Below are 21,429 nucleotides of genomic sequence, written 5' to 3'. Positions count from 1 at the left end.
CTCTGAGTCAGACATTCATGGTTCCCAGGGGATTAAAATTAATAACTTTCCCTGACCCTTCCCTTAGGTCCACCTGCAAGTCAAATATATTACGTCTCCAGTGAAACGCCTCCACATATTCTGGATGGAAGGGCGTTAGATTTTATTTTGACATTCATGGTTTCCAGATGATTTATCCTCATCCGAGTTGGACTATGACAGCCAGCAGATCAGATGTTGTTGCCAACCTTTCCTGCTTTACATTTAAATGTTATTGTTGCTGCAACTTGTCACTTGCAAACTGTAAATGATTCTTGTTTGAGCTGCTTGTCTGCACTGACAATTGTGGGGCGCTGATTTTTACCCTTGTCTATGGGTGGAGTGAAGTATGAAGTACGTGTGCGTTCAACAAGTTACTTTCCCATTCCTTTCAAAGGACTTGAAGAGTTGTACTAAGAAAAAGTGAACTACAAACAAAAGAAAACATATATCGCATCTTCCAGGAGCGACAAGTAGCGAGACAAAACGAGGGCAAGTTGCCTTGACTGGAGACGACTCACATGTTTGCCTCCACATCAAAAACGTATTCCTATTCTGGGGTTTGGACGCTACACCCGCACATACTTTCCCCAGGTTTAAGACCAGATTGAACCTGTAAACCAAAGTCTGGTTGACTCAACAGTTGGTTCCATCTAAGTCCTGTCTCTGACCAGGCGGATAGACGATCATAGGATAATGGGCCGGCACCCATATAGGCCTACTATACACATGTAATCTGTTTGTATGATGTATCTCCAAAACATGGACATTTTATGAGCTAAGAAAAAAAAGCCCAGTTTTCATTTTTTTGGTTTCAGCGCCCATCTTCTCTCTGACTGATTGTCGAGTCGTGATGCGAACGCCGCTCACAGAAACCTGCCTCGTGGCCGCCGAGACAAAGACACATCAAAGCAGCGCCGATCACCACGAGGATCAGGAGCGAGTGCGGTGACTCATGAGAGCTCCTAACTGAAGCCACCTCAAACAGAATACTAATGAGGTGTCCTGCTGATCGCTGCATGCGTGTTCCCTTATGTGTCATACGTGTACATGAACGTCTTTGTTGGAACCCATTTCTATGCAGATTAAATCAGAAGCTCCAGCTGCTGATTTACAGTTGAATTACAAGACATTGTGAACGGCACTGATACAAATGCAAACTGATGCTTGGCACAAACCTGAAGACTGGTGGACCCATCAAAGACTGGACCAACCATCACAACGACCCTGTCACCTACATTCCATTCTCATACAACTAAACTAAAAAATAAAAAAAAATAAAATAAAAAATGCAACAAATTTACTTGGTTAGGTTAAAACATCATGGATTGTCTTAAAATGAGTCCGCTTGTTACTTTAATTAAGTTATAGGCGTGAATTAGTGGACTTTCCCAAAGGACACAAACTGCGGTCTCCTGGGTGAAAGTCCTGTGTTTATCCACCCCGACCACTTCCCAGAATTCCACGGACTTTCATTAGAAACTTATTTGTGAAACATCCAAAACAAATATAATCCCCCCACAAAACAGGCTTAACTGAACACAGAGATTGTTTCCAACGTGAATGGATCGTTTTAGCCTTTGACATTCAGGACGGAGCATAAATTCTGGTGGTCGACCGGCAAATCCAGCGAGCAAAACAACCACGGACAACAACCAGCAGCTTGCACTGTTTATATGCAGTGACATTTGTCCTGAAAAGGCCAGAAAAAGGAGGAGGAGAGCTCTGATCGTGGATGGAGAGGCGTGTGGGACTGTAGAGTCTACAGAGGGGAGTGAACAGAGCATTAATATACAACAACTAACAACTATTAGCTAATATCTTGCTCTTTTCTTCTAATATCTAGCATATAAATATATAGAGGAGTAATACCTGAGCGGAGAATAAGGTCACTTTGTTGTAGCAGTCAGAAAATTGTTTCAGTTAACATCGATGCATAAATGCATTGAGTTTAGAATAAGAGTAAAATGGTGATTCTCCAGTTCAGCGAAAGGGTTCAAATTAAATGAATCTTTCTTTGTTTAACATGAATCCTCTTGAATTTGAGGTCCAGTATTTTTCTGATCAGACATCTGACAAATATGATCTATTATCGTGGTACATTTCTGTTTTTAAGAGAAAATGATTGAATAAAACATTGAAATATTAATCAAACTAGTTTTGTTTTTTATTTTAAATTAAGATTAAATCAATTGATGGAAAAGGAAATGAATAGTTAATTATATGCATCTGGAATTTCAAAATATTGGAATAATCGATAAATTTGTTGTAAAGAAATAACCATTGGGCGAAGCCTTGTATGTCATTCTGTTCTTGACGCAACCATTTTTTTGGAAATCCTGCAAATTTATTATCTTGCCTTTTTTCTCATAAAATGATTACCTTTTTTCTAAAAATCTCAAGTTTTTGTCCAAGTGACCCAAACACAAAATATGATGAGTGACCTGAACGTCGTGTCTCGTCTCTGCACATCCCTTCTAAAAAATACCCCATTTAAAAATGTTGCTGAATGAACTTTTAATCACATTGTTCACCTTTTACATTACTGCTGTTCATAGTCCAAACTAATTTCCATATGTTTAGGAATGATCTCCAGGAAGCCTTCCCACTCATCTCAATGCACTATTGAAACCCTCTGCTTCCTCCAGATAGGTAATCTATCACAGTAACCTTTTCATTGCATGGTTATACAATAGGGAACAAGGGCTGATTTGAAAGCTACTGGTGCATTCAGGAACACTCTGACATTTGAGCGCTAAGAGTCAGCTGCTGGACAGTGACCTTTTTAAAAGCAAAAAAAAACAACTCTAGTGATTGTCCTCCTCATAGACTGCTAGTGTCTACATGCAGTGGCTTTGAATGGGAGTCATCTAGAGATCGTAGATAGAAGTTAGCATTAATTCCTGTTGGTGTTTTTGCATTTCTCTACTCTCTCCAGCCTTGATGTAATCCTTCCCTCCCCGTTTTGTGGGGAAGCCATCGCTATTCCTAACTGCTTGCAGGTCTGTGCACCGGTGGGAACTGTTGGATTCTTCTTGGCGTGAGAAGGTAAACCAGCAGCGATTCAACCTGTTTCCACGTGGAAGGTCAGGACACGTGCAGGACACCGGGCGTCAACGATTTCTGCCACATATGGATTCGCTCACCTGCTGTGACCGCCGTAACACTCCCCCGGAGAGGATGTGGGGCAGGATGGATGCTGGCGGCTGCTCGTCCACTTCACAATAAGCTCTTAAATCCACTCAGGGACCACATAGCTGATGTGCTGTGACAAAAAACCCATTTACACTTGACATTTCAGGTGTCTTATAACCATATTCAATTAAAAATACCATTGTATGCACTTTAATACTCACATATGACATATGTACGTCGCCATGAGCTGGATAAGAAAGTCCAATCTCAATGTCTCCCTAAAGGCCTAAACCCTGAACCCTCACAAACTTAATGCCTGGTGAGCAGGTGAGAGGACTTGGGATGAATAAAATACAGATACATATTTAACACAATAGGTTATGTAGAAATGAATAATTTAGACTTGAATTTCAAGATTTGGATCTGAATCCATCAACAACACTACTAAATAGCCAGCTACATTGTTGTTTTAGCGAGTAAAAGTAGTTCAGGGGTTTAGTCATTTTTTAACGGTACAAGATCCAAATTCATAGCATCTCAAGTGCCTCCGCGTGGCTTGCAACATGGCAACGGCTGAGCTGGCAGCTAGCGGCTAACAGTGCAAACAGTGTTTACATGAGGGGGGAATCGGGGGTTGGACACGATGCTTCCATGACAACGCTATCGGTCAAGACAGTGCTTTGCTACTCCGAACATGGGGGATCACTGGCAGCTTAATGGATCAGACTACACAATATCAGTAATGCAATGGCCTAGAATGGTTGTTTTGTTTGCCTTCCATGGATGAGTAAGGATGACATCACACACGTGGTGAAAGACACCCAATGAGGGACCGACGGGTCCTCAGTCATGTCTCTTGGCCAAGTCATCAGAAGACTTTCTGACTCTAAAATCTACTAATCTGACACGTCGGTGAACATCGTAACGACACTAATATCGTATAGTCTGACCCATGCATGAATTTAATACACTGACTATGGATAAGTGATGTAATTAAATTAGGCAGACAAATGGGATTATATGATCGAGTGTCTTGGAACAGCATCAACATCGTGGCAGTGATGGTCAGAGCTACTGAAAATGATTTGGCTCAGTTACAACCCCAGCACCAGATCCGGACCCGTTCCACATCCACGATGCTGGAGCTGAACAGCTGATCATGTGTTAAAAGTTATTAAGAAAATGTAAAAACAATCATACCAAAGCAAAAAAGAAGGTTGCTTTCTTAAAATATTAGCATAATTATCGGGTGACAGATGATTGCGGCAAGTTGTATGGGATAATAGTTGTCATGTCTTCAGGAACATGTGATACATTCATACATTATTCAGAGCCAGGGTTGACGGTTGAGCCTGGTGTTATTCTATATTTTTGTTCCTAATAAATCGGCAATAAAAAAAAGCCAAACTGCAACGTCTCCTATCTGTGGCCCTAAAGTGTCTAAGTTTACAGCGAGGCTGCAGTCTGTTATATAAAATCGGAGAGAGGTTGTAATTATTTCTAATCCTGTCATCTCCACAGCAGCAGTTAATTGATTGCTAAGTTGTTTTCCTCCCAGCGCAGGTTAATTACCGTGTAACCTCAAGAAAACAGAAGGTTGGATAACAGCGTTATGCTCTTGAGATTGCATGATTAAAAATATTTGCAACCATTGCCAGTTCTTTTATGTGCCCATATTGGGCTTTGCAAGAATAATGACATGGGAGTAGAAATTACAATTTTTAGATGCAGACGTTGTTTGTTTGGGTCTGCAAACCCAAATTTGACCCAAACAAGAGGGATGTTTGTAAAAAAAAAAAAAAAAAAGTAAAGCACTGACACAGGATTGGAACCCGGGACCCTCTTCATGTGAGCCAGCAGTGTTGCCATTTTCAAGCCTTTTCCAATCCATTTAGTAAATCATGGTCCCATTTAGAGTCAAATTTATCATGAAGCAGGGGGTGCTTTAGGGTGTGGCTACTCTCTGATTGACAGGTCGCTGCCACAGTGTTGTCCAGTCAGGGCGCCGCCCTGTTTTTGTCTTAGGACGTTAACACTCAGAATGTGTTCAGTTCATGAAAGTTAATTGTAATATTTTGTTCCCCTTAAACATGTGTTATTCAGGGTTTGGTTGTAATTAGCTCTATTCTCTTGTGTCACTTCGGGCTTCTAAAATTCAAGATGGTGAGGGCCAAAACAACAAGACGATGACGGCCAAAAACCAAGATGGTGACGGCCAAAAACCAAGATGGTGTCGGCCAAAAACCAAGATGGTGACGGCCAAAAACCAAAAGGGTGACGGCAAAAATGACAAACTCAAGGCTTCAAAACCGTCATCCGCAAACCAATGGGTGATATCATGGTGACCACGTCCACTTGTTATACAGTGAAGCTGATCTCCAATAGTGACCATGAACACCAGTTTGGTCCACGTCTCTAGATCTCTTTTTCTGCTGCCAACTCCAGCATCGTGACATCAATAGCATCCGCTGCCTCTCTTCACAGATTTTCCGTGGAGACGAACCGACCATGAAGCTCAGATACAGGAATTCAGTGAAGGTCAAAAACACAAGCGAGGTCTGAGGAATGAGCTGAACAAACACATTGTCCCTGTACATATGGGACAATAACTTGAAGGCGCCTCTCTACTGTTGGCAATGATTGCCATGGCAACACGCACACACATACAGCACCTGTTCAGCTCAGAGGTGAGCCACATGCTCATTATTCTAACGTTATTATCCGTTCATGCCTCCCACTGCGCAGACGCCGTCTGACACCGTAGGTTTCATTTAGCCTTCAATATGAATCACTGAACGGTAGCATCACTGTTGCTCATGCATGATATCCTTGTGTATTTATGAGAGGGGCCAAAAGGTTGTAAACAAGCACAAGATGGTGTCTAAAGAGGAATCTTTACATCAGGTGACAGATGGCTGATGGCAGATGAGTCTGAGGGTCAAAAATCATCTCAATCATCACTATGACACAAGGAGTGTGTGGTTTGTGAGATGCTGTCTTCTGCCTGTGTTTTCTCACATATGCAACACTTGTGAGTAAATAAATACAACATTCTGAAATAAACCGGCCCGTGTTCAGGCCCGGCTCTCCACTGAGAGCAGGTTGACATTTTAATAACGAACAGGAGGATTTTAGTTTGACAAACAACGTCCACTTACGTGCTTTTTCTTGACCTTTCAATTGCATCTGAAGACCTTCTTCCAACCTTTGGGTATTACGTTCACATGGGGGGGATTTTGAAGGAAATATGTTGCTGTTTTCAGTTTACATTAATGTCAAGTATTTGGTAAATGAGTAAGGGCCGTCGCTGACAATGTATTTCATTTGGTTTCCTCTAAAATATCTATATAATATCCACTCTTACTGGACCAGCATTATAAAACTGTTTCTGGGTCTGTTTGAGCTCTCAGTTAAGCATAGAAGGAGTAGGATCATATTTTCTTTAATACAGAAAACAGTCAGCATGAGATACAAGGTATTCATTAACATTATTAACATTATTAACATTAAAAAGTCACACATGCAGAGACTCTCAAAATATTGCAGCTTCATGTACTTTAATTATGTGCTCTAAAAATATTACTCAAAATGTTTACCTTGCAGTATAATGACCTTATATCTCCATTAAAATTACTTTATCCCCATGAATGCTGATTTTGCAAAAAACCTTATTCACATGTGATTTTCTTGTAAACATAATGATAAAATGTTTAGTCTCGTAAGAGTTTGACTTTGAATGATTTTGAAAATATAACAGCTTTATCTAATAATAGATTGACGTTGACAGTCGAGCTGAAATCCATGTCAACAAAGCAAGGAGAGGCTTGGATAACAACACACACAGAGGGATAGTAATTCTCTTCTCTAGATACTCCACTATATCTTTAAATAGACTTTAGTTGTCTGCTGCATTATTAATGCTGTGGAGAACCTTTAATAGCAGATTTTTTACTTCCTGCATGTATCAGACAAACAAAATTCAAGTTAAATTATGTTTTTCTGTATTTTCACCCCTTCAGGTAGCTGAGCTTTGATTCATTTTTTGTGTCTTTGTGTTTGTCTGTGGTGGATTTCCACTCCTTTGAATGTTCTCCAACTTATTAATAAGTAATTAATATCCAAATTTATCCCCGTCTGTTTGAAATGTTCACTTTGCATTCTTATTCATCTCCCAGTCTTTTCCTCAAATTCAACGCAACAACCCATATTCAGCATCAAACTTTTATCATTTTCCCCTCTAATCTCCCTTAAGATGCATTGTTCAGGGGGGATGAGTGGGTTGTGTCTCCCACTGAGGAGGTGGAGGTGGATACATCAGTTGAAACAGTGGAGACAGAGTGTGTGTGTGTGTGTGTGTGTGTGTGTGTGTGTGAGAGAGAGAGAGAGAGAGAGAGAGAGGGAGCATGTCAGCGTGCAACAAAAACAAGTGTACCGGCAGAGAGAGAGAGAGAGTGGAGAGGCAGAGCTGAGAGTAGCGGCATTAAGCTGCTCAGAGATCAGTGGACGCTGACAGACGCACAGCTGCTGATGGGAAGAGGGAGACAGGAAAGACAAGATTCTAACACAAGAACACACGCACACACACACACACACACACACATGCACGCACTGTCCGTGTTTGTCGCCACAGTGATTAGGATGAGAGGACAGCATCGTTTCCGTAGCTACAGATGGACGGTAAGTTACCAACACACACCTGCAAGAATCTTAGTTAATCAGATTTAGTGAAGGTCAATGCAAACAAAACTGTCTTGTGTTTATGGACAGGTTGCTTTTTCCCCTCATTTTCATGATATTAGTATAAGATGCTCAGTGTAAATGCTTTTTTAATTCCCTGCAAAAGGTAACCCAAACTCAATATATTTAAAATTAAAGAGAAAAAAAAGGGTTTGTTTGTGTTTTGTGAAGCCAATATTCATAATATTCATTAGTGACAGCTCACACTGCATCTTTTTAACTGCTGTCAACGTGTGTGTGTGTGTGTGTGTGTGTGTGTGTGTACCGAATGTGCCGTATATTAACATTAAAAATTCATGGCATAGGGGATATCTACAGTGCATCTATATTTGTATATATAATATATTCATCTTGCAAATGTCAAAATTATGATGCTTTATTCTGCTTTCCATAATAATGGTATTGCAATTTCTATTTAACCAGTAGACCATGAAACTTCCCCAGTGTTTTACTTATACAATCATTTTTTTTTTAGTAGTTTTCTGAACATGTTCAAATTAGGCATTCCTTCAGATGAAGTCAGGTTCAAAATCTTTTTCTTTTTTTTTTTTTTTACATATTGGAGTCAAAAAGGTTTTTAGAGGGAATTTCTGACATCTCTTCGTATCACTCATAAAATGTTGTATAAATCATATATGAATAATATATGAACAGACCCTGCTGTGGAAACCTTCAGAATATTGATTGGAATTAACTTGGAAAGTTTGGTGAATGTTACTGAAGTGGAGATATGTGGAAAAAAAAACAAAAAAAAAACAAGGGGTAACACGTAAAACAATTAGCTAATAGACATCACCATGAAACTTCCCCTGTTGATTACTTACATTAAGACAATTATTTATTTTATTACAAGTATCTGAAATGTTGTTTGAATATTATCTAATGTTAACTGTTGAAGTTTGCTATGGTTCATCATTCCAAAATACAGTATGTAAAAAAATACAAGTAGAAATCCACTTCATGTTAAATAAATATGTAAAAACATTTCACGAAACCCTGTAACAAGCTATACTGCCTTCGGGAGGTGTGCTGGATATTCAGTGCGACAGCATCATGACTTTCCACCAGAGTTTTACAGCAGCTGTTCCCGCTGCGCAGCACCACTGACTCATTTCCACAATCACTGCAATGCCATTGGCACTGCAGGCAGAGAAACCAAGTGGGCCATGATCATCTTTTGAAATCTACGATCGATAGAAACAGCAGATACTCCGAAACAACGTGCGGCCGACCGCGGTCGCCTCAGATCAGCAGGACGCAACGCCATGCATGTCAATTAGTTTATTGATCAGATTTTGCGTTTCTCCTACAGAAATAGCTGTCAATCACCCACTTTGAATGTTATTGAAGGTTATCAAATGCTATTAATGTTATTATGTAGTTGATTGAATGGGTGTTATCAGTGGTTATCAGCCTCATGGTTATGGGAAGGACATTATCATCCATCATACGGGTGAATACTCGATTCTGATTGGCTGAATGGTGTCCATTCATTTCAGATAACGGACACCTAACTAAGCAGTTCTGGTTAAACTGTCATTTAACAATCTATAATTATGCGTTGGTTAAATTCAATGGAAAAAAAACCCCTCTTCAATATGAGTGTAGTCCTTCAGTGGTTCTCCCTCTAAGAAATAAGTTCCACTGTTTTCCACACACCCTGAAGGCACCACTGAAGGATTCAGTAAATAATGATGAAATGATGAACGGTGCTGATGCTACAAAGCGCACCGAGTCAGATCAAATTAGAGCAATGGATGTATAATGGATTACTCTGTCAGACAGGTGTGTCGTTGGTTTGTGAGGCAGAAGAAAACAAAGAAGCTGCCGTGTGCTCTCCACTCAAAGGGTACTTGAAGGGAATTTGTTTTTTGTGTGTATTTTGCATTTTCCCTGCAGCAATAACCTACTTCTCAACCATACAGAATTATACAAATTTATTTTATTCAGCTTCACATTGGAGTTATAGAAATGTAATAATTAAAAAATGCAGCACCTGCAGCAGTTAATGGGGGAAGGGGATGTATGGAAGTTATTTCAAATGTTTACTCGGATAATAAATCAAATGAGAAGTAGGGTAATTTTCTTCCATGCAATCAGACTTCTTTTGCACCCAGAGGAGTCGCCCCCTAATGGCCAGGAGAGAGAATACAATTTTAAGGCACTTCAGCTTGGTTTCCCTTTTTGGAACCTGAGGTTGCCACCTTGTTCAGACCAAATGCAAGGCAAATTTCATCGTGCGTTACCTGTGCAATGACAGCATGTGATATTTTACAACTGGGGGCATTGACAGCCAATGGGAGCTCTCGCTCTGGAAAGGAAGAGGGGCGTACCTCCATGTTGTCCTATTGTTTGGCTCACCAAGCCATCACCTTTTATGTTCCATGTCGCTACATTACTGATGTGGGTTGGAGAGCTATGGATGCCTACTGGCCATTGGGTTCTATGGGGACTCGCTTTTGGAACTAGCCTCAAGTGGCCATTTGAGGAACTGCCGTTTTTGGCACTTTTGGTTCTCAGCACCTGACGTTGCCGTTCGTTATCTGCGTTACACACTAGTTTTGTCATTAATGAAACTCTTTGTGCCTTTTTCTGGCTTCACGCTCATTTACTTTGCACACATAGGCTTTCCATACACCACAGACACCTTAACACTGGTGTTCTTCAGGAAGTAGGTCGAGCAGGTTAGGTGTTAGGTGAGGCGTGGCGTCGACTGATGGGGCGAATGGTACCTGTCCATGACAGCTTGGACAGCGGAGGAAAGCTTTAACACCCTGAGGGCGTAGCGGTGCTTAAAGTTAGTTCTTCCACCCTCAGCATTGCCAGTCCATCTCCTCCGACCATTCTGAAGAAGCTATATATGACATGAATGACTGGAGGACAAATAGGTGTTATGGTAACTAAAGCTGTGCGTTGTTAAGCAGCATTTTTTTGCCCTTTACCAGGTCTAATATAAATGGAGATGGCGGGGGGAGGTGTAGCGATATCAACCAAGTAAACATAAAATAAATTACACTTTCATTTTTTCCTCTCAAATTAACTCAGGAGATTTCAGCGTGCCTTTGCCATCTGCAACATTTAATTAATTCCACTACAAGCATGGCAGGCTAATTTAATCAGCACATTTAATGGAAACTTAATATTCCTCATTCTTAATTCTCTCTCAAGAGAAACCGGATGTTTGGATGCTGATCGGCTTAAATGTTTACACCATTTGTCCCTGTTTCCATAAAAAAGTTTCCTTTTCTTGGCTACCAAACATGTAGATCAGTGTTGGGTGTTTTACCTTTTCAACACCTGACTAGAATGCATCTCAAATCCACTTACCGGTAAATCTGATTGATCCAAGATGCATGAAGTGCAAAGTAAAAACGTGCAGTTCATATCTATACAACATTCGTGTTTTGGGTTAAATTGTTTACAAGAGCTCACTCTTTTAATACCATTTTCGCAAAGAATTATTAATATATAAATACAATACAATATGTTTATTTATTTCTTTTTTAATATTAGCATTTACTTCAAATTGGTTGCCAAAACTCAAAGATTCCAAGCACCGATATATGTCAATATGTCAATGTGGCTACCAGTGTTCTCCAGACTCCAGCTATTGAAACTGGTGAGTAAAAGCATCATGACTAAATGATGGCGTAATAGCTTAAAATAAAACATTTCAAAACAATTTTTTATTTCTTTCTAACCCCTTTACCCACACATTTTGCACAAACTTGCACTTTTTGTTTATGTGCACATTTTTTTGTTTGTTTATTTGTTATTAGTGAAAGAGTTGCCACTAAATCTTCCATACAACAGTGTTCTCCGTTCACTATCAGATGGCTCTCAAACACCGACAGTAGCTGGAAGGCAGCGCTGAAGCCTTTCCATATTTAATCACACGCTGCACTCCAGACTGCAGATATGTCATACGAAATGAGGTGAAAATAGTCTCCAGCATGTCAGTGGTAGCCACCATAGCGGAGGGTGAATGGAATGCAAATGAAAGAAAGAGCTTTTCAAAGAGCTCTCTCCCTCGCAGTTCATTTCTCGTGGCCTGTGCCAGAGGCTGCATGATTATGAAAATAGGGTGAACATTTCTGAAGAGGGCCAATTTCAGCTCTGCTCTAGGGATCAATTCAGTGTTTGACTCTGACGAAATGCTCCTTTAAGTTTTGTCAGATGAACATTAAGGTGCTGCCTTCTGGGAGGAATTGATGTTTGAGAAAGGAGGATAAGAAATCACATATCATGTGAAGCTAGTGGAGTAAAGGTAAATGTGCTTTATTGATACTGTAAGAACAAATAACTGTTCTTTTACAATACGACTCAGAACTCAGGCTATCCCCAGGAGGAGTGTAAGGCAAGGCAAGGCAAGGCAAGGCAAATTTATTTATATAGCACCATTCGTACAAGCAGCAATTCATAGTGCTTTACAGAAAAAAATAAGATAAAAGAATAACATCATAAAAAGGCAACAGAATAGTCATACAATACAGGAAAATGAAATAGCCAGTAATTAAAAATGATAAAATAAGCAAAAAGACAAATGCATGAATAGTAAAACAAAGTCATTAAAACAATAATACGATTAAAAAAAAAGCACATAAAAGTTTTAAGATTAGAAAGTTAAGATTACCTGCATGTTGGGTTATGGAAAGCTGCAGTAAACAAAAGTGTTTTTAGGCCTGATTTAAAAGAGCTGATCGCCTGTGCACACCTCAGGTGTTCAGGGAGCTTGTTCCACAGGTGTGGAGCATAAAAACTGAACGCTGCTTCAGCCTTTTTAGTTCTGACCCTGGGTTTACATAGTAAACCTGTCCCTGAAGACCTGAGGAGTCTGGGTGCTTCAGATCCAACAAGCAGCTCAGAAATGTATTTTGGACCCCGACCATTCAGTGCCTTGTAGGCCAGTAACAACATTTTAAAATCTATCCTTTTACATACGGGGAGCCAGTGCAGAGATTTAAGGACAGGTGTAATGTGGTCCATTTTCTTGGTGTTGGTCAAGACTCTGGCAGCAGCATTCTGGATAAGCTGCAGTTGCCTGATTGATTTTTTACTAAGACCTGTAAAGATGCCATTACAATAATCTAACCGACTGAAAATGTATGCATGAACAAGTTTTTCTGTGTCTTGTTTAGACAGAAATCCTTTGATTCTAGCAATAATTTTTAGATGGTAATAGGCAGATTTGGTAATGGTCTTTATATGGGTGTCGAAATTCAGATCCGAGTCCATAACTACACCAAGGTTTCTGGTTTTGTCTGTGGTTTTCAGTGCGATTAAGTCTAGTTGAGCACTGATCTCTAGCCTTGTATTTTTGGGACCAAAGACAATAATTTCTGTTTTATTTGCATTGAGCTGGAGAAAGTTCTGGTTCATCCACTCATTGATGTGTTTGACACACTGACTTAGTGAGTGTAGGGGACTATGGTTATGTGGTGAAACTGAGATATAAAGTTGTGTGTCATCGGCATAAGTATGGTAGGATATGTTAAAATACTCCATGATCTGAGCTAGAGGGAGCATGTAAATATTGAACAGAATGGGTCCAAGAATGAAGCCCTGAGGAACCCCGCATGTTAGTTTTGTATGTTCTGATTCATAGTTACCAAGGGAGACAAAATAATCCCGATCTTTCAAGTAGGATTTGAACCAGTCCAGCACAGAACCAGAGAGTCCCACCCACTTCTCCAGTCTGTCAAGCAGTATGTTATGGTCCACCGTATCAAAAGCAGCACTGAGATCAAGCAGTACCAAAACTGTTGCTTTTGATGCATCACTATTTAGATGTATGTCGTTTAGGACTTTAGTAAGTGCAGTCTCAGTGCTGTGATGTGGCCGAAATCCCGACTGAAAAACATTAAAAAGATTGTTTTGAATCATGAAGGAGTAAAGTTGTTGGTAAACTGCCCTTTCAATGATCTTCGCCAGAAATGCTAAATTTGATACGGGTCTATAGTTGCTCATGGCTGAGGCATCCAGATTAGGCTTCTTCAATAAGGGCTTGATCACTGCAGTTTTCAAGGCTTCTGGAAAATGTCCCAACTGAAGGGAGGTGTTTACTATGTTCAGCATTTCTGGTGCAACACTGTTAAAAATATTTTTAAAGAAGTTTGTGGGCAGCAGATCAAGACAGCAGGTAGTGGACTTTAGCTGTTGAACAGTTTCAGTCAGAGATGCACAGTCTAAAAGTTCAAAGTGTTGTAGATTCATTAGCGAATCTGGAGGCATAAGTGACATTGTTTGTCTTATCTTCAGAATTTTATCTGTGAAGAAATTTGCAAAGTCATTGCACGACTTGCTGGACAGCAGCTCAGGAGGGACTAATGGCGAGGGGTTTGTCAGTCTGTCGACAACGGCAAATAAGGTGCAGGAATTATTATTTTTGTTGATAACCTCTGAGAAAAAGGACTGCCTTGCCCCTTTCAATTCCTGATTGTAGATACGGAGACTGTCTTTGTAGATGTCGTAGTGAACCTGTAGTTTAGATTTTCGCCACCTACGTTCGGCCTGTCTTCACTTTGTTCTTTGAGCTCTCACTGCTGTGGCATTTCTCCATGGGGACTTTTTCCTTCCAGATAAAACCTTGGTCTGTAGTGGTGCAATAGCATCCATAAGATTCATAACATTGGAGCTGAAACCATCCACAAGGTCATCGACAGAGGCTAAGGGAAGAGTTGGTGATGGTGTAAAGGCCTGCATGAACAATGCACTGGTATTTTATACAACGCCTTTTGATCACCTCTGGTTCTTTTCTGCTACTGCTGGCAGAGATGTTCGTTTTAAAAAATACACAGTGGTGATCGGAAAGAGCAACATCAGTCACCATAACATGAGAAATGTTGAGACCCTTGGAAATGATCAGATCCAGTATATGCCCCTTATTGTGGGTAGGTTCTGTTACATGCTGATTAAGTCCAAAGTTGTCCAGAATGTTCAAGAGTTCTTTTGCACCTCCATCCTCTGCAATATCTATGTGAATATTGAAATCACCCACTAAGGCAACACAATCGAAATCAATACATACAATGGACAGTAGTTTGGCAATCATCATCATGGTTTCAGTACTCTGCCCATATTTTAAAATCAAGAAATAATTCCAGCTCAGAACTTGAAGGAAAATTGGGATTAAAATCAAAATCCAAATATGACTATAAATGCTTGTGGTAATCAATGCCTGAGCCTTTTTAAACATGTTATAGATTTTTTGGTCACTTAAGTCATGTGTGGAGCAACCTGATGAGTGGAAGTCCATTCTCCTTTTAACTCTGGTTTGGTCTCCACCAACTCCTGAGAAAATGAAGATGTAAATGCTCCACAATGCGCATTAGATAATCTATAACTATGTCTATCTGTTGGGTGGTGTTGGACAGGTAGGTAGTTATTAGAGCCTTTTTTTCTTTTCTTTTTTTTTTAACTGAAAACAAAAACGACCACAACTGTAAGTCTAGTCTATGTTCATATTACAGGAACATCTGATATTTTTTCCTTTAAAAGAAATATGTCTGCCTAGACTGTTCACATTCATGTTTGATGATAACTTAAGGGACTGCCCATTAAACCGATGGTACACTATTACGAAAACAAAAGCCCACTGCTAAAAATACCCACCAGAGTATTTGGAGTCCAGTCACCGTCAGACTCTGTTAACAGATGGATTTAACAACTTTGTGTTCCCCGTTACACAGAGGAGACCCCTAACTCATATCGTATGATTTTACAGTACACAAGAAACAAATCAAATCACAAAGGACAGGTGGGCAGACATGAGGGCAGGCTGAAAACTGATTGGATGAAGAAACAAAGGGAACAGAGCAAGACTGCGAGACTATAATACAACACAGAAAATGATAGATGCACTGATCTGTGCCTGTACAGTAAAGAAAGGCATACGATTTCTTAAATGACCGTTCTCACATCGGTCGCATAGGCAGTAATTGGACATGTGTCAGATTTAGGAGCATGTGTGGAAATGACCCAGATTTCATTGGAAAAAATGTCATTTTTGCTGTCAGAAAGAAATTTGATCTGTCAAGTCAAGACAATTTATTTGTATAGCACATTGGAAAACAACTCGATTAGACCATCATAAGATGTAAATAAATACGACGCGAACCAGAAGAACAGAAGAAACACGGAACAGAACATCATAAAATCAGGATCAATCAAAGTGTAAGAAGAAGAAGAGGTGGCCCTTCAGCAGTGTAAATGCTTCTGGTTTCTGGGACGTTTTATAGGAATCAGTAGGTTGTTCCAGATAAGAGAGCAACGAGAGCAATCTTGGCCACATTTACTTGTGATGTGTTAGTATACGGCGGTTGATTCCATCATTTTAATGGTGAGGGAATGGTGGGTGGAGGATGTCATCAGGCGCAGTAGGCGGAGGTGGGGGTTTACTCTGCTGACAGGTAATTGAGAGAGAGTATGATAGCTGTTGGATAACGCAGCATTCAGAATGTGAGCTCCTCGGTTAGTTACTTGAGATTGTGGCTGTGATCCAGTGGTTAGATTTACGACCAATGGTCAATGTATTTCACTCTGTGGGCTCCATATTTTAAAAAGGAAATATCATGTTTATAATACACATATAACAATGTCATGTAACAATGCTTTTTGAATATTTTAGATATGCAGTTATAGTAAGTTATGGACACTATTCACTCTTATGTTGACTGCTAAAAAAAGAGCAAACTCAATAAGCAATTTTAGATTATAGATTTGCATTTTAAAATTGTTTGTATAGATAATGTGATAATATCTGTATCGTGAATTATCATGGAGCAAAAATCTGGTGACAGCTCTAACTAATGGGCGGCAGAAACATTGTATGTTGTGACTGCTTAGTGACGGCCAACACTTCCCATCATGCAGTGCTAGACAGCTCATTGTGTTAAGTTGGCTGTTTTATGTTCCAAAATTGATTTTTTTACTGGTGCAAGTTTGTCATGTGTCCGTGCAGAATGATGGTTTGCTTTGGCATGTTGTGCTGCTTAATGTTTTAAATATTAGTGAGGTAGCTGTTACATTTCTTTAGACCAGCTGCTTTTTATTATTGAATCAGACAATGTAGCTCCACACACACACTTCTTAAGTGAATCTGGCGCCCTTGTCCTGAGTCATTTGTTTTTAAAAAGGCTTGGTTATTTCCTTAAACAGCTGGACACTGTAATATTTAGCAAACTCCAACAAGAAGAAATAATGCAGAGGTGAACTTTGTCAGAGGCTAGAGATTCCACATTTGGTGCTCTAGTGAGTATTTGGGGCAGCAGGACGCTGCATGTCAGATTGAGTAAACATAAACTACAGTATATGTATTCAGGCTGTTCTCAATCACAGCTTGTAATAGAACTATGAAAAGTAATGCATGATCATTCGTGTGTAACCCACGCGATCCTGAGCCAGTACATGTGCAGGTGACAAAGTCCACAAATTGAGGAGGATGGGTCAAACAAACACAGGACTTTCACACAGGAAACCATGGGTTTTCTTATGCAAAAGCCAAAAGTCACAGTTCCATTAGATATATAATATGTGGTCGCAATGTCAGTTGCTGTTTGTTGAGAGATTGAGAGGGAGAGAGCGCACAGAGATGGTCAGGCGAGCATGCGAGTGAATGAAGAGAGGGATCGGCATTAGTGAGAACAAAGCCTTGAATCAGCAGACTCAAATGTTATTTTATGATTTTTATTTCATGGTTGTCATGGCAGTTAGGTTCTCAAGCATAAATAAACACATCCGCACCTCTTCTCAAACCTGCAGGGATTTTGAATGTACGCAGCTCAGGATAAGCCCACCTTGCTGTGACCTGCGAGCCTCGGTACGTGACAACACGGCAGAGTTTCATCTGGGAATGACAATGAGCAAGAGGGATCCAGGCAATTGTTCAATATTCTTTATTTACATTTGAATGTTGGGACCTGATATAATCACTAGCTTGAAAAGGCCTAGAAGGACTTTAATAAGGGCTTTACACATATATTGATGAATACAGTAATCCCTTTTGAAACCTAATCCTGGTTCAGACTGGTGAACAGCAGATGGACTCACTGACAGACCAGCATTTTCATCCTCAGCGCGTCTCCACTAATGGAACAAAAATTCAAAGGCTTCAAGGCATATATCTATAAAACATAGTTGTCATTGAAATATAGCAGTAATGGCAACAGAAGCCTTGGATGTATATCAATGTACCATAAGATATACATCTCTTTTCCATACTCCCGCTTTCTAAACACAAGTCCGCACAGACTGATATATTCCTTCGACCAAGCAGCACTAATGTAACTTCAAAAGGATGATTGCCTGTCATTAAAGCGGGCAGCAGGGAAGGTCGGAACGGAGCTAGCAGGCGTTGAGGAGTGGAAGACTAATTAAGATTTTGGACTCTCTGTTCTTCTTCATCCATCATTGATGTTTCTGGAGGGGTTCTGTTTATACTGCAGATTAGCAGCTGTTACATGTGGAGCGATCACACATACAGGCCTTCTAAACTAAGTGTAAGTCCTCCTGTTGGCCCCCAAAAGGCTCTGTCTCTGTACCATCAGCCCCTCCAGGAAGTCGCACTGGTGCAATGATCGTAACAATTAACACAAATTCAACTAGCAAGTACCACTCACCTATGTGTTTAGTGGTTAATTGTCCAATCTGATAGCTGATACTAACCTGGTTTGGTGTCTCTCTCTGCAGCCGAGTTCTCTGGCATCATATGGTTGATGCTGAATTATTAATTGTTCAGTTTGACCTAAAGTTATATTTCATTTTCAATAATTGAAAGTGACGTTGTGTGACTCCCGTCATTCAATGCCCACAAAGCAGGGCCATGACCTCGCCTCTCTTTGAGTTTGAATATCTTTTAGAACGATGATGGAAATCACTAGCTGTTTTTGACTTTCTCCGATAATTAGATCGCAAAACAACCGTAAATAATTGTCATGATGTTAATTTCCTGTATCTTATCTTTTTAAGTCCTGGAAGCCAAGAGTTATATTGTAGTAAAACTGGGAAGCTGCTGACCATGGCAATGATAATTTCTGTTATTTCTTTTTCAGGTAGTCGAGCGTCTAGAAAACAACTCTTTTTTTCTGTTTCACAAGGGAATATAAATGAGCTTATGCACAGCTTGTTTTTCAAGGTTAATTTCTAACATGCTCTACACTATAATGAAGAGACACATTATTAAAGTGATCAGTCAGTGTCTCAAAAAACAAATGAAAAGCTGCAAAGATATGTGATAAGGTGATTACTAACTTCAACAGCAGCAATTATTTGGGCAGGGTGGATCATTACAAGACCACCTCAGACAATGAGTTATTAGTCAGACATCCAAAAGACCATCTTAGACAATCAAAGACCTGGATGTACCATCAAAAGATCAGTGACATCAATCAAAAGCAAAGCAAGACAATGAAAGCATAGGCTAGACCAACATCTCCGTCCTACGACGCTTTTTCACTTCTTACCGGGGTACATCACCATGGTAACTTACGCTGCAGTGCTAACCTGCTCCAGAGCAGGTTATGTTCCTGATAAGAGAACATAACCATAAGAGAAAATTTGATTTGCCCTCAAGTCCATTTTACACCTCCGGGATTGCAGCTGAAAGAATAAGGCTGATATTGTCATACACCACACCATAAAAATACACTATATTTCCTAAAGTATTCAGTCACCCATCCAAATAGTTGAAATCAGATGTTCCAATCACTTCCATGACCACAGGTGTATAAAAGCAAGCACCTCGGCATGCAGGTTTCTACAAACGTGTGAAAGAATGGGTCGCTCTCAGGAGCTCAGTGAATTCCAGTCTGGTACTGTGATAGGATGCCACCTGTGCAACAAGTTCAGTCGTGAAATGTCCTCGCTCCTAAATATTCCACAGTCAACTGTCAGTGGGATTAGAACAAAGTGGAAGCAATTGTGAACGACAGCAACTCAGCCAAGAAGTGGTAGACCACGTAAAATGACGGAGCGGTGTCAGCGGATGCTGAGGCACATAGTGCACAGAGGTCACCAACTTTCTGCAGAGTCAATCGCTACAGACCTCCAATCTGGGTTTGGCGGTTGCCAGGAGAACGGTACTTGTCTGACTGCATTGTGCCACGTGTAAAGTTTGGTGGAGGGGGGATTATGGTGTGGGTTGTTTTTCAGGAGCTGACTTTGGCCCCTTAGTTCCAGTGAAATTAACTCTGAATGCTTCAGCATACCAAGAGATGTTGGACAATTCCATGCTCCCAACTTTGTGGAACAGTTTGGGGATGACCCCTTCCTGTTCCAACATGACTGTGCACCAGTGCACAAAGCAAGGTCTATAAAGACATGGATGAGAGATTTTGGTGTGGATGAACTTGACTGGCCTGCACAGAGCCTCTTTTATGTGCACGCGCTCATAGCTGCAAAGGGAAACCCTGGTTGACTTACAGAGTTGATAACCAGCGTTGTGTGACCGCTTATCTCTGATTGCCTTTGTTAGGGTTACTTAAGCTGGCTAAAGTGAAAGATACCTGGGTATGTTGAACTCGCTTCGTAGAACAGGCCTCAGCTTAAACAATCACAGTCCAAACTAGACTACCAGTGTAGACCATCAGGATACACAATGAAGAGGACCAACATGGACATTTGAACACATGACCAGGCAATCAAAGCCAGCGTAGGCGAACAAAGACCAGTTAACAGAACATGCTGGAAACCAAAAGACCTGCTAATACCGACAAAGACCAGGTTTGAATTAGCAAAGTCATGGGAGAAATGGGTGAAAATGATTGGGCAGTAGTTTCTAATTTGTTTTTCACTCTGCGTTGTCGCTCTTCGTGTCTTTAATCACAATGAGTCCCTGGAGGCAGAATAAATGCAGCGTGTACCATTGTGCTTCCCCATAGTGTCTCTCACAGATAAGACTGTTTTACTACAACAATGGAAGCCTACAAACCCTTGGTGTTCAGGAATGGTACAAGAATGAATAATTGAAGGCGAAATGAGTGCCCATACCACATGATTATAATGGGACAACATGGCTACACTGATGAATGCGTGGATGAATGTGCTGTAATTATGGACTTTTTTTAATTATGGTCACTTTCATGCATTTACAGCCAACAGGAAGTCGGTCATTTGCCTGTAAATGGATGGTTTATGTAACATCAGTAGACAACAGCGACGTGTTAGCATGGAGGTAATTTGCATGTAATGGATGCAGGTTTTTCCTTTCACTACAGGCAGCGCTTTGATTTAACGGAAGTTCAGTGAGGTTGCTTATTATAGCAGCACCATTACTGAGCACTGTTGGAAGTTTCTCTTCAGACATGCTGGTCCCTCAATTCTTTTATTTTGTCAGTGTTCAATCAAACCAAAGGGAGAGGATGTAGCAGTAATAAACACAGGCATGAATCTTTGCACGGATATAGGAACCGTTAGAAATTCAGGTCACCCCCTCAATTCCAACCAAAAACAAGCCAGCCATGCTAGCAGCACTGTGAGGCTGTACTAATATTTGCTAAGTGCTAACACAAGATACAGGCAGATGAGAAAAATCATTAGTTTGTA

The 21,429-nt window shown here is 40.4% G+C and overlaps 1 protein-coding gene across 2 annotated transcripts in view; it reads left to right on the top strand.

The window, feature by feature from the left end:
• Nucleotides 1-8,922: 8,922 nt before the first annotated feature.
• ecsit (ECSIT signaling integrator) overlaps nt 8,923-21,429 on the top strand; it is a 380,907-nt gene continuing 368,400 nt past the window's right edge. For both annotated transcript variants that reach the window (XM_084003175.1, XM_084003174.1), the window contains exon 1: nt 8,923-8,930. The gene's annotated coding sequence lies outside the window, so the exon portion shown is untranslated. The remainder of the gene's footprint in view (nt 8,931-21,429) is intronic.

The sequence above is a fragment of the Eutrigla gurnardus genome (genome assembly GCF_963514095.1).
Source record: "Eutrigla gurnardus genome assembly, chromosome: 23".
Taxonomy (NCBI): domain Eukaryota; kingdom Metazoa; phylum Chordata; class Actinopteri; order Perciformes; family Triglidae; genus Eutrigla; species Eutrigla gurnardus.
Note: the sequence above shows the minus strand (reverse complement) of the source record. Positions and strands in the feature narration are given on the sequence as shown.